We start from the raw sequence: 14688 nt of genomic DNA on the forward strand, positions 1-14688 counted from the left end.
TAAGGAGCATTATGAGTCGATATCTTGTTACATAGAAGGTTACGTGCAGTGGCTAGTGAGTAAAGTGGAACAATAACCACCCTGATTAACTAACTACTACTGTAGACAAATTGCCACAAGAAGCCCTTAGAAAAGGCCCTTCAGGAAAAAACCCTCATGATAACCCTTTGATGATTCATTTGAATACCTTTATTCCTCCTTTTTCCAATTAGCCAAAGTAAAGATTTTGCTCTGAATGTCTCATGATTACCAAATATAATAATGGCTGAGCCATAGAGAGTAATTATTCCCACCTGCAGCGGTTAAGATGCAATCAGGAAGCCCCAGGGAATGGGTGCTAAATTCAAAAAGGGGAGGGATGATAATGATAGCTCCAAATTGCTCTGATACAGTATTTCTATAAGAATCCAAAACCACAGTGTTAAATATATTTGCACTCAAGAAGTACAGTCGGAAATGAACGGTGCTTTTGAAAGTGGGTCTATTTTGCTGGAATGATGGCTTAAGTGTCAAAAGACACACCAGAGGACGTCTCTCAGGGTTAATAAAGAGCAACAACACGATCGTCTTTCATCTCTTCTACATTTATCTCCATTAGTATAGGGAATGCCTTTAAAAAGTTCTGTGACAGATTAATAATGACAGTCCTCACTGTGAAGCCTGCAGTAAGTCAGCATGAGTGTTCATTATCGCAGACAAGCTCTGCAATCACAGCCAGAGCGAGGGAAAGAACTGAAAGGAGAATTTCATCAAGAAAATGTAAATATTCGTCTGACTTCTGAGATAAAAGATTAAAAGACACAAGTTTTCTAAAGGACAGACTCTAGCTGAAGGATGGCATGACTTTCAGAATGTAGATTACCCCTAGTGTGCATATGCATGCACACTGGCACACACACACACAATCCCTTGACCCACACTCCTTAACCACATGCCAGAGAAAGAAGTAAACCATGATAAAGCATAGAAAACACAGAATCCTTGTAGTGGAAAACCACTTTGAAAATGGAGAAAAGTGTGTTATCTAGGTACTGTAATTGTCTCCAAAACCCCAGACACAACTGCCAAAACAACAGGCAGTGTGAAGAGATTGATATGGTACAGCAGTGATAACGGCTACTTCTCTTGTCCTTTATCAGAGTAGGACCTCAGTGAAATGGAAATAAAGGACTTACAAAAGCTCTATGATGTAATACTGACTTATCTGTCGTAAAGAGTAGGATATGCTGCTGGGATTTTATATACTAATTGTCCTTGACAGTTTCAACACTTATGGTTGTGCTGCGTGGACAAATGTGACTAGTTTCAGGAAACTAGGTGCATGTCGCGCGTCACTACTTCACAGGAGAGGCATTTGAACAAAAACATAGTTTTTTATCAAAATGCGTTTTTTGGCAGTAATGCCATCTGGAACATGTCAACTTTATTTGCCTTAATAACAAACTTGTATGCCATCTGTAAATACAAATAAATTGTTTAATTACGAGCTTAGTTGGTTTAGCGATGGAAAAAGACAGGAACCAGCCATTTGCTTTGCTAGTTATAGCCTAATGTTAGCTAGCTATTTAACATTGGACCTAGTTGGTTAGCTTTAGCATTATGAGTTGGGATTATGGTTTATTGTTTAGCTAGCTAGCTACCTACCTACATGTCTAAACAAAATATTTTATTTGATATACAGTAGTGTGTGTTTACCAGAGACAGGAATGTGAAGAACAACATGACCTGCACCAAAGTCAAATCAGGATATGACGTTAGGCCAACGAGACAATGTCCAAGTTCTACATTTCTCCAGTAGAATGCCCTGCTTTTATTTCATCACACTCACAGCCGTAAGCTGTTTTCTGTAATTAGCTCGCCATTAACTTGAAAATAATGATCTTGTTGTGAGTTTATTTTTCTGTAATAATGAATACAAATTAGCTAAAATTAAGATGATGTCAGCATTATGATATGATCATTATTTGAACTGGCTAGCCAGCTAACTTCATGCTAGCTAGCTAACAAGCTAGAAACTAACCAAAACATTGTTTAGAAAATTGCCTGGTTTGCTAGATTCACCTATACTAAATTATTTTTTAAACGGATGAAATCATTGGTTGTTTAGTACACTCCCGTACTCAATCTGTTTAGCACATGGCATCACATGTGAATCCTTAAAGAGATGGGTGGGGCTAAGGCTTAAGAGGGTGTGAATGATGCTGAATGGGTGTAGACAAAGAAGTGCTCTCCAGTAGGTACCAAAACATTCAAGCTCTGAGTCTCTGCTTTTATCCAACGGAAAAAAATACAATTTCAAATGTTGCTACATAAGACCGAATCGAGCCGGTCGGTCACAAATAGAGAGATACAACTATTGAGTAGGATGAATGAGTAAGTGAGTAAGTTTGTGATTATGAAATGTCTAATGTCTAAATTTATCCCAAGATGAATGTCAAATGATGGTTCACAGTTTTGTAACTGCTAGGCTACACATGTACTGTAAGTCTGACATTTATCTCAAACTTCTCAATGTCACTATCCTCTCAGAAAATAAAAGAGAAACTCTTCACACCTCTCAACTTTAGATGCTTTCCTAATTAAAATAGTTTGAGGCAAAGCCATGTAAGCGGATGCTTTATGCGCCCTCCAAGATTTGATTGGCAATGTTGAATCCACGCTGTTGTTAGAAATAATCACGCCATGACTAAGGAGAATCCGATTTCGGTCGATAATAATGATCACAATTTCACAGAGTGCAATTCAATTCCTAAACAGACCTGAGCTTCCCTCCAGAGACCTATCTGCCATTGTAATCGAATTTGCCTCTTGACACTGTGCACTGATGCTAGGTGTTACTACACACTCTTTAGACGCTAAGTATTATGGATTATGCTAACTCTCCCTGTGGCTGAATGGTAGTTTTAGGGTTGACAGTGAGGAGTCAAACGAAGATGTTTGCACACCTTTTTGTGAGCAGGACTGTCTGAAGCCTTTCAAATGGAGATGTTGACTCACAGTTTTAGATCTTTTAGAAATGACTTTGCTTTGATATTTTTCAGAAGGAAAAATACAGAGATCCAGGGGATCCAATCCTCCTGGTACTGGTGAGAGACAACATCTGTACCACCTTTTTTTAGTCAGTTGGAGTTACCAGCACAGAGACTGACACCAGGTGAGGTAAGGAAGAAATTAACCACAAACATGTTTACTCCACGTCAGTAGCACTAGGATAAACAAATGCTTTACAAATCCAACGGGGTGAAATGTAAAAAATGTGACTTTTACAGACCAGCAAAACCGATCAAACGATCAAAAACAACACTTCTCACAAAATAGTTCAGTCATAAGAAACACAATGCTCTACTTGAGCTGTGTGCCCTCAAGCAGACTCCAGCTTGCCAGTTGAACACAACTGTAACTTATAGCAGAGAAAACTGAACCCAGGTTGAACTGTTGGCTGTGTTTTGGTTTGCTGCCTGCATGAATTAGTTGTTACAGAAATAGATAAGACACATCATTCATTCATATTGTATGCATTATCCTGTAGTTACAGTAACTACTGTGTATATTGGGCTACAGTAGACTAAAATAGATCAAACAAAGCCATTCACCCTACATCTCCCAGCTCTTCTCTGACTGTTCTCAGCTGTCCAGGACACACCATCTCTACTTCATGTCACAAACACATGCTGCATTATCTAGCCGCTGGGTGACATCTGGGCACAACTCCCCTCTGAACTGGTTGTGTTTAGTGCTGGAGGGAAGCCTGGTCTATGAATCAGAGTAAATACAGGCAGAGATGGCTCTGTGGCAAGCAGACCAACCACAGGAGAATGTACACCAGCCATCAAGCCCAGGGCCTGCATGGCTGCCCAGGGACAGTTACCACAGTCGATTTCGATCTATTTTCCACCTCACGCTCTTTCACAGGTTGACACCCTCTCCCTCATATCATCTCCTCTTTTCTCTCTTTCCCTGGTACATCTCTCCAATCATCTCTATCTTCACCTTTTCATTCTCCTTTCTTTTCCCATTTCTTAGAATGGATCACTCTATTAAGAACTGTGACTTAGAGCATGAGCAAGCGAAATGGTGAGAATGAATCGTTTCACCAAGGCAATTAAGACACACTGAACAAAACCATTGATGCTCTATGGATATCATTGCCTTCCCCCAAAAATTCCAAAAGGGAATTCCATGGTACATATTGAACTGTATCATTTAGCCATCTCCCGATGCTGAATGATGGCCTGAACTACTATGTGTGTCCGTGTGCAAACACACATGAATCTGGAGACTGTTTTGACACCTTAATTAGCTTGCGCTCTGTGGGTGACAGTTTGTTTTAACGAGGCGGGAGAGCTGCAAGCACACTTCACATGGGGAGAGATGAAAGGGTGTCGTTGACATAGACAGAAAATGAGTGAGATATCTCAGAGTGGGGGGTGCTTGAAGCTACGGCACACAAAGAGGCAGTGTAAGCCACAGAGCTGAAAATACTGAAAGAAAGGAAAAATCGCTGGGATTCGATCCAGCAACCTTTCGGTTACCTCACAACGCTCCTACCCGCCAGGCTACAAGGTAAAAATCGGTCATTAAGCCACCGAGCAAGGCAGTTAATCCACTGTTCCCCGTGCATCAAAGACGTGGATGTCAATTAAGGCAGCTACCCGCACCTCTCTGATTCAGAGGGGTTGTGTAAAATGCGGAAGACACGTTTCAGTTGAATGCATTCAGTTGTACAACTGACTAGGTATCCCCCTTTCCCTTTTCCTCTCTAGTGGAGTGAATTTTAGCCACACAACCTGGAAGTTCAAAAGCATGAATCTGTGATGAGAGGATATACAGTTGAAGTCAGAAGTTTACATACACTTAGGTTGGAGTCATTAAAACTCGTTTTTCAACCACTCCACAAATTTATTGTTAACAAACTATAGTTTTGGCAAGTCGGTTAGGACATCTACTTTGTGCATGACACAAGTCATTTTTCCAACGATTGTTTACAGACAGATTATTTCACTTATAATTCACTGTATCACAATTCCAGTGGGTCAGAAGTTTACATACACTAAGTTGACTGTGCCTTTAAACAGCTTGGAAAATTCCAGAAAATGATGTCATGGCTTTAGAAGCTTCTGATAGGCTAATTGACATAATGTCAGTCAATTGGAGGTGCACCTGTGGATGTATTTCAAGGCCTACCTTCAAACTCAGTGCCTCCTTGCCAGACATCATGGAAAAATCAAAAGAAATCAGCAAAGACCTCCGAAAAAAATTGTAGACCTCTACAAGTCTGGTTCATCCTTGGGAGCAATTTACAAACGCCTGAACGTACCACGTTCATCTGTACAAACAAAGTACGCAAGTATAAACACCATGGGGCCACGCAGCCATCATACCGCTCAGGAAGGAGACGCGTTCTGTCTCCTAGAGATGAACGTACTTTGGTGCGAAAAGTGCAAATCAATTCCAGAACAACAGCAAAGGACCTTGTGAAGATGCTGGAGGAAACAGCTACAAAAGTATCTATATCCACAGTAAAACGAGTCCTATATCGACATAACCTGAAAGGCCGCTCAGCAAGGAAGAAGCCACTGCTCCAAAACCGCCATAAAAAAACCAGACTACGGTTTGCAACTGCACATGGGGACAAAGATCGTACTTTTTGGAGAAATGTCCTCTGGTCCGATGAAACAAAAATAGAACTGTTTGGCAATAATGACCATCGTTATGTTTGAAGGGAAAAGGGGGAGGCTTACAAGCCGAAGAACACCATCCCAACCGTGAATCAATGGGGTGACAGCATCATGTTGTGGGGTGCTTTGCTGCAGGAAGGACAGGGGCACTTCACAAAATAGATGGCATCATGAGAAAGAAAAATGATGTGGATATATTGAAGCAACATCTCAACACATCAGTCAGGAAGTTAAAACTTGGTCGCAAATGGGTCTTCCAAATGGACAATGACCTCAAGGATACTTCGTGGCAAAATGGCTTAAGGACAACAAAGTCAAGGTTTTGGAGTGGCCATCACAAAGCCCTGACCTCAATCCTATATAACATTTGTGAGCAGAACTGAAAAAGTTTGTGCGAGCAAGGAGGCCTACAAACCTGACTCAGTTACACCAGCTCTGCCAGGAGGAATGGGCCAAAATTCACCCAACTTATTGTGGGAATCTTGTTGAAGGCTACCCGAAACGTTTGACCCAAGTTAAACAATGTAAAGGCAATGCTACCAAATACTAATTGAGTGTATGTAAACTTCTGACCCACTGGGAATGCGATGAAAGAAATAAAAGCTGAAATAAATCCTTCTCTCTACTATTATTCTGACATTTCACATTCTTAAAATAAAGTGGTGATCAATTTTTACCAGGATTAAATGTCAGGAATTGTGAAAAAACTGAGTTTAAATGTATTTGGCTTAGATGTATGTAAACGTCCGACTTCAACTGTATATAATATTGCACTGTGCAAGTGAAATACAGCAGGTACTGTTGTATTGAAGACTAGATTTTTTCGAAAATTCAATGCATTTGACATAGCTGGTGAAATTGGGCAACAGTATTACGTTTATAAACTAGTTTGGATGGGCTCAAGGCAATGAGCTGGAATATAGCACTTATGTTATGTCTACAAATATGTCCAAATGGAGTCTAGTATCATCGGAATGATGTGGTGACAGTTTAGAGTAAACAACCATTCTCTTTTCATCTCTGTCTCTTTGCTAACTCTCTGTCTGTCCCAAAATGTCTTGAGTTACAGATTCATTATTAACGCGCCATTCAATTGTTATGCTCGTGTTTTCCACAAATTGCAAAGTCATTTTGGCAGTATTGATCATGAGGTTGGTTGATTTCAATGCATAACGAATAGATGCTTAATTATTTCTGCCCCGAGGCCAGATGTTCTCACTTGCAATCTCCCTTTGTTTCTATTGATCCTGAAATGACTCCCATACCAAGAAACACATATTCATACACTCCAAATGGGAAATGGAATCAACATTAGCTCTGAAAATCTGAATGGTCACAGCATTTGCAGCAGCACTGCGTCCCCCATCAGTCCCAGACAGAAGGCATATAAGTCAATGTAGCATTTGCTAAAGCAGAGATACAGAGTGCTTTTACTGCTGCCATGGTGTGTGCCATAATAAAAAAGTTTGATCGCACCATTCAAGAGGCAGAGTAAACAATTTCTTTACAAAGCCTCTCTCTGGCTGACAGAGAGCTGACACATAGCGTTACATTTTACTGACAGACTCAACATCAGCCATTAATCTTCCTGGGTGACAGAAGCAATTCAAAGGTATTTTGATGTTCTGGGTTAGGAGTGGGAAACATTTCCTTGTAGCCTTATTCTGTCACAACAGGAGCAGCCCAAGCTGCTCTTAAAAGCAAACTAAACACATTTGACATCTCGCACAAACTAGAGAGAATAAAAGATGTAAAGGGAGATCTTCATAAAGTCTGACTGTACACGAGCCTGCCTCCTCCAACCCAAGACACATGATTGCCCCCAAAAAAATGTATTGACGGAAGCCTTGAGAAATGTAAAGGAAGTCACTAAAGGAATATATATACGTTCGCAAGCTGACTTCTGAAAACTATGTGAGAGGCATTCATTATTTTGTTTTTCCATAATCATCTCCCTTTCCGAACTGGATTGTCATGTAGCTAATGATCAGAGCATAGCCGTGAAAGACTATATACTTCTTCAAATCTCTTCAACTATTCATCTCGCTCTCTTTCTCCTCCTCTCTTTCTTTCTCTATCTCTCACTCTCTCTCGCTCTCTATTTCTCCCTCTCTGTATGAACAGAAGGAACATGGAAGTTGGTCAGTGACCGTACAGCTCCTGCTCTTCAGTGGGAATATTTAGTGAGAGTGGAGAGTGGGAGTTGAGCCTCAGGTTAAACTAGGGTTTCTCATGCTCAGATCAATAGCGGATCAATGTTCAGGGAACCATTACCCAGTGAGGACAGGCAGGAAACATCACCATGGTGATTTTACACTCAGAGTCTGCTAGGCTAATTGATGCTATTCAAGAGTGTTAGGAAATATAACTTGATGGGATGTTTAAAATAGTTGTTTCATGCAGTGGAGGCTGCTGAGGGGAGGACGGCTCATAGTAATGGGTATAATGGTGTAATGGATGGAGTGGAGTGAATGGAATGATATGTTTTTGATACCATTCCATTTACTCCATACCAGCCATTATTATGAGCCATTCTCCACTCAGCAGCCTCCACTGGTTTCATACCATACTTAGCTTTCAATGATCTCAATCCACTCTCAAACCAGTATCAGAGCAGACATGCAAAAGTGTGAAACAAACATTAAAATGACACACATACTAAGGAACCTCTCGGTGGCTTCTCTCTTTGCAATTGGTGCATGTGAGTAGTGGTTCATGGCGGAGGGTCTAGTTTAAGAGAGCATGGCTCAATACTTCCATTCTCTATGCCCTGTTTAGCTGTGTCCTCCTGTGGTGATAGTGAAGGTCACCTCCTATCATCTGCATAATGACCAATGTAAAGGGTCCATACTGTATATGCTGAAGCTATTGCTCAGAGGAGATAGGATGCTTTCCCCTTCTGAAGCACCTTCCATCCTTCAGCCTAGTCATTGGCTGAGCAGGTGGAGGGACATGCAGAAACACACATACGCATATGGTACAGTGAACCTAAACTGTGAACTTGCAGTGAACATTTTTCCCAGATCTACACATTCTGTTGAACAAACCTATTAAAAGTTCAGGGATTGTTATTTTTGAGGGATGGAGTATTCAAGGACTTTGAGTGGTTGAAAGACTTTACCAATCAGGCGTAAATGTAATATGCCGACTAATCTAAGTGTCCCTGAGAGAGACGGGAGACAGGAGTGGGAGGCTGACAGAGTGCTGCTTCACTGTCAAATAGATGTGATCCTGACAGACATGCCCATTCTGGGACTGTGTGATTGGGCAATGACTGGCTTTACCCATAGATACAGGGATCAGTCAAGAACAATACACCAAGGCTTACAGGACAATGAGTGATGAGACTTGAGAGGGTGTGAAAAGAGGAGAATGACTCTGTACAGAGAGTGGAGACAGAAGTCTGTTTCTCCAGTGTATCATCAGGCTTGGCATAATGTAAAAGCTAAACTATAGCTAAGTAAACAAACTCAAAATGACTGTTTCAACTAAACAGCTTATGAGGGTTCCACGTCTGCATCCTCAACAAAGTAATAGTGTGGGAAAGGGCTACACAGGGGCAGTGGAGATCTGACACAGAGAGCGCTAAGCGATGAAGGAAATGTCAAGCCTCGGAGACCTCATTTAAAATATCTAGGATTGCTATTCCACAGCAATAGCCTGGATCTATTTGTTAGGATGCGGCAGACAGTCAACCTGACGACAGCAGATTTAAAATCCTGACCTGAATAAGACTGCAGAATAGCAAAGCAATTAAGGATTGTTTTTGTTCCTCTTTAAAAAAATCTAATCCAGGCAGTATTTTCTTTTATTGGATTCTTCTTGGCTGTGCTCTGCTTAGAGACTTTCTGGCACTGACTGCATTTGACTGGCAGAGAGAAAATCACTGATTGTCTCACCATAGACTGGTTGCAAGAACTTTGGATTGGGTGCTAAACACCACATAGCCAGGATAGGATAGAATGAGGCAAAGAAAAATACAATGCTTCACTAGAAGAACTCTTCTTCAGCCACAGACAGAGAGATTGTTAAAGAGAGGTGGTTAAGGTGAGAACAAAAAATCAATTGAGGCAATCAGAGAAATTGTAGAGCAGCTCTGCAGCGTAATACCTGAATTTATGTCTTACTCTATCTGATCCCACTGAGGGAATCTCTTAACAATTCCTTTCAACCCTCTCAGCCAAAGGAAATGTTGGGTGACATTCTGATTGGAAGAAACCTCTGCTTAGCACTGAAATCCTGTACAGTACATTGTGTACATTCCATGTATTTCTTTTTTTACGTCAAGACAAAGAGTGAAAAATCACAGGGATTTCTCCCCTGTACGGCATATATATATATATATGAGAGAGAGAGAGAGAGAGAGAGAGAGAGAGAGAGAGAGAGAGAGAGAGAGAGAGAGAGAGAGAGAGAGAGAGAGAGAGAGAGAGAGAGAGAGAGAGAGAGAGAGAGAGAGAGAGAGAGAGAGAGAGCTAATCAGGCAGAACGGGACAGGCTCCAGGGAAGCTGCTGATTGGCACCAATCCTCTAATATCCAGGCCTTCATTTCCTTATTATTCTAGAGAGGCACTAGACAAAAAAAAATCTATAGTGGCATTCCTCTTGTCTAAAGTTACATTGTTGCCATCACAAGACGGCTCTACGTGACAGGCTTTTCTCATCCCCTCCTTAGGAGGTCTTGCAGATGGATTGGATGCATAGTGAACTCATTTAAATGACTGGGCTGGCCAGACTGTTGTAGCTAGGGACCTGGATCATTATGAGTCAGAATGAGCAATGGTCTGAGGCAGAGTAATATACCGTGCATTCGGAAAGTATTCAGTTCCCTTCACTTTAACCACATTTTGTTACGTTAAAGCCTTTTTCTAAAATTGATTAAATAAATGTTTTTCCTCATCAATCTACACACAACACCCCATAATGACAAAGTGAAAAGAGGTTTTGAGAAATGTTTGCAAATGTAATAAAAACAAAAAACAGATACCTTATTTACATAAGTATTCAGACCCTTTACTATGAGACTCAAAATTGATTATCCTTCAGATGTTTCTACAACTTGATTGAAGTCCACCTGTGGCAAATTCAATTCATTGGACATGATTTGGAAAGGCACACACCTGTCTATATAAGATCCCACACTTGACAGTGCATGTCAGAGCAAAAACCAATCCATGAGGTCGAAGGAATTGTCCGTAAAGATCCGAGACAGGATTGTGCCAATGCACAGATCTGGGGAAGGGTACCAAAACATTTCTGCAGCATTGAAAGTCTCTAAGAACACAGTGGCCTCCATCATTCTTAATTGGAAGAAGTTTGGAACCACCAAGTGTCAAACGTGGGAGAAGGGCCTTGGTCAGGGAGGCGACCAAGAACCCGACCAAGAACCTGATGGTCACTCTGACAGAGCTCCAGAGTTCCTCTGTGGAGATGGGAGAACCTTCCAGAAGGAAAACCATCTCTGCAGTCCTCCACCAATCAGACCTTTATGGTAGAGTGGCCAGACGGACGCCACTCCTCAGTAAAAGGCACATGACAGCCCACTTGGAGTTTTCCAAAAGGCACCTAAAGATTTTCAGAGCATGAGAAACAAGATTCTCTGATCTGATGAAACCAAGATTAAACTCTTTGGCCTGAATGCCAAGCGTCACGTCTGGAGGAAACCTGGCACCACCCCTATGGTGAAGCATGGTGGTGGCAGCATCATGGTGTGGCAATGTTTGTCAGCTGCACGGACTGGGAGACTAATCAGGACCGAGGGGAAAGATGAACAGAGCAAAGTACAGAGAGATCCTTTATTAAAACCAGCTCCAGAGTGCTCAGGACCTCAGACAGGACAACGACCATAAGCACACAGCAAAGACAATGCAGAAATGGCTTCGGGACAAGTCTCTGAATATCCTTGAGTAGCCAACCCAGAGCCCGGACTTGAACCCGATCGAACAGTGGGAATATTTATTTGCTTCAACAAAGTACTGAGTAAAGGGTCTGAATCATCCTTGACAAAGGAGATGATTGTGAACAACAGGAAAAAGAGGACCGAGCACGCCCCCATTCTCATCGACGGGGCTGTACTGGAGCAGGTTGAGAGCTTCAAGTTCCTTGGTGTCCACATCACCAACAAACTAACATGGTCCAAGCACACCAAGACAGTTGTGAAGATGGCATGACAAAACCTATTCCCCCTCAGGATACTGAAAGGATTTGGCATGGGTCCTCAGATCAAAGGTTCTACAGCTGCACCATCGAGAGCATCCTGACTGGTATGGCAACTGCTCGGCCTCCGACTGCAAGGCACTACAGAGGGTAGTGCGTAGGGCCCAGTATATCACTGGGGCCAAGCTTCCTGCCATCCAGGACCTCTATGCCAGGCGGTGTCTGAGGAATGCCCTAAAAATTGTCAAAGACTCCAGCCACCCTAGCCTTAAACTGTTCTCTCTGCTACCTCACGGAAACCGGTACCGGAGCACCAGGTCTAGTTCCAAGAGGCTTCTAAAAAGCTTCTAACCCCAAGCCATAAGACTCCTGAACATCTAATCAAATGGCTACCCAGACTATTTGCATTGCCCCCTACACTCTTTTACACCGCTTCTACTCTCTGTTGTTATCATCTATGTATAGTCACTTTAATAACTCTACCTACATGTACATATTACCTCAATTACCTCGACTAACCGGTGCCACCGCACATTGACTCTGTACCGGTACCCCCTGTGTATAGTCTCGCTATTGTTATTTTACTGCTGATCTTTAATTACTTGTTACTTTTTATTTCTTATTCGTATTTTAGTTAGGGGGCTCATAAGTAAGCATTTCACTGTAAGGTCTACACCTGTTGTATTCAGCGCATGTGACTAATACAATTTGATTTGATTTGATTTGAATACTTTGTAAATGGAACATTTCAGTTTTTAATATTTAATACATTTACAAAATTTTAAAAAAACATGTTTTTGCTTTGTCATTATGGAGTATTGTGTGTAGATTGATGAGCATGAAAAAAACTATTAGAAACATTTTAGAATAAGGCTGTAATGTAACAAAATGTGGAAAAAGTGAAGGAGACTGAATGCTTTCAGATTGCTCTGAATTGAGAGTTGTGCCAATGCGGTTTCTTTCTCAACATTTCGAGAGTGCAACTTCCTCCTTCATAGTCTTTTGCTAAGTGATAATTGACGCTTCCGCGTTGTGCTGTTTGTTTCTGATGGTTTTCAAAGCCTATGAAGATGTCCAGTGAAAGCAGATATGCAGTTTTTTGACACTACAACACTGTACAGACTTGTATTAACATTATCCCGAATGCTAAACCATAAAAACGTCTGTTCATTTCGGTGCTCTGTTTTACTTCTTTACAGCGGGTCATTTCATAGGGAATTGTTGGAGGTGCTCTAGTATTGTTACATCAGCAACATTTTGAGAATAAAGGTGCTAACATGGCATACAATGACTACATCAAGCTTCTGACTCTACAGACTTGTTGGAGGCATTTGCAGTTTGTTTTGGTTGTGTTTCAGATTATTTTTGTGTACGCAATTGAAATGAATGGTAAATAATGTATTGTGTCATTTTAGAGTTACTTTTATTGTAAAGAAGAATAGAGTATGTTTCTAAACACTTGTAATTTAATGTGGATGCTACCATGATTACGGATAATCAAGAATGAATCGTGAATAACGAAGAGTGAGAAATTTAGAGGGTCAAAGATCATACCCCAAGACATGCTAACCTCCACTGTTATTGGTAAAGGTGAGAGGTTAGCATGTCTTATAACTTTTTAAACAACATATATTTTATTAGCATAAAATCATATACTTTCATTATTTGAATGATGTATTTTATACAGTCATTATTGCTCATCTTTATCAATGGTGTCAATACATTTTGGACCCCACTGTGTATATGGCTCTGTTCTGAGGAGATGCCTGCCTTCTGTTGGTGAGGATATGGTGCAGGTGGGACAGGGTGATACGGAAAGAATGAAGAAGAATGAAAGCATGGAGAAGTGAAAAATAAGCGTAGTACTGCAAGTGGAAACATTTGTTTGGCGGATTCTATAAAATAATTCGGATTCTATAAAATAATAGAAAACGAAAGAATGAAAAGCCCACGCGGAAAGAAAAGTGTAATCTTTAACAAAGAAAATCTCCTGTCTCTTCCCTCAGACAGTAATTGCCTTTAGAAAAGTAAACATGTGTTGGTTGTGGATCCATGGCTTTGACATACCCTTATGTGAAAAGCAAGAATTCCCTTCAAAAGCTCCAGCAGGCAACAGCCTTAGAGTGGAAAGGATAACAGTTCATGGAGTTGAAACACCTGCCCTCCCCTTTCATCCAGACACCCTCCATCTGCCCTTTGGCTTCATTAAGGGGAACCAAAACTTTTATTTTAATTTATTATGGCTTCTATCTGTGTTCCAGCTCATCGAGCCACCGTCCTTCAGACAGGCTTTGAACAAACTGTTGCTCAATGGCTCCAATAAGCTCATCAGACACAACCTTTAGCTGGAGCGGAACCAAGGCAGAGGCACGGAGCACCACCATTAGCATGACAGCTGTACAGTGTGTTAGAGTAATGTAGCTACTGTGATGGAGATGGACTAACCCTAAACAGACATCAACCCAAGAAGAGGGAGTCAAAAGTGAAACCCATAGGAATCCTAAGAGATGACTGGTGTACCTCCACTGACTAAACAATTATTAATTGCAAAAATATGTTGTGTCCTGACAGAAAAGCAAAGCATGCCAATGAATGGGCTATGGGTAGCTCATCTTGGAAGTTTGCTGTCAGAAAACAGAAAGGGCGTTTGTTCAATAATATATATATATCAATAATATATAATAATATATACTTCGCTAACCTTTATAATTTGTCTGAGGTACTGAATAATGAGAACTGACAGAAAGCATCAGCTGTGCATTTTCCATTTTATAACAGGGTTGGGGTCAATTCCCTTTCAAATGCAGTCAATTCATAATTGAAAACCAATGAAGAGAATTGGGATTGGAATTTCAGT

General features: G+C 41.1%; 1 protein-coding gene across 5 annotated transcripts in view; it reads right to left on the reverse strand.

Moving 5' to 3' along the window:
* The window catches only part of LOC106603277 (seizure protein 6), a 260472-nt gene that overhangs the window by 149425 nt on the left and 96359 nt on the right, over nucleotides 1–14688 (reverse strand). The gene's annotated exons all lie outside the window — the stretch shown is intronic.

Source organism: Salmo salar, chromosome 04 (assembly GCF_965601325.2).
Source record: "Salmo salar chromosome 04, fSalSal1, whole genome shotgun sequence".
Classification (NCBI taxonomy): Eukaryota; Metazoa; Chordata; class Actinopteri; order Salmoniformes; family Salmonidae; genus Salmo; species Salmo salar.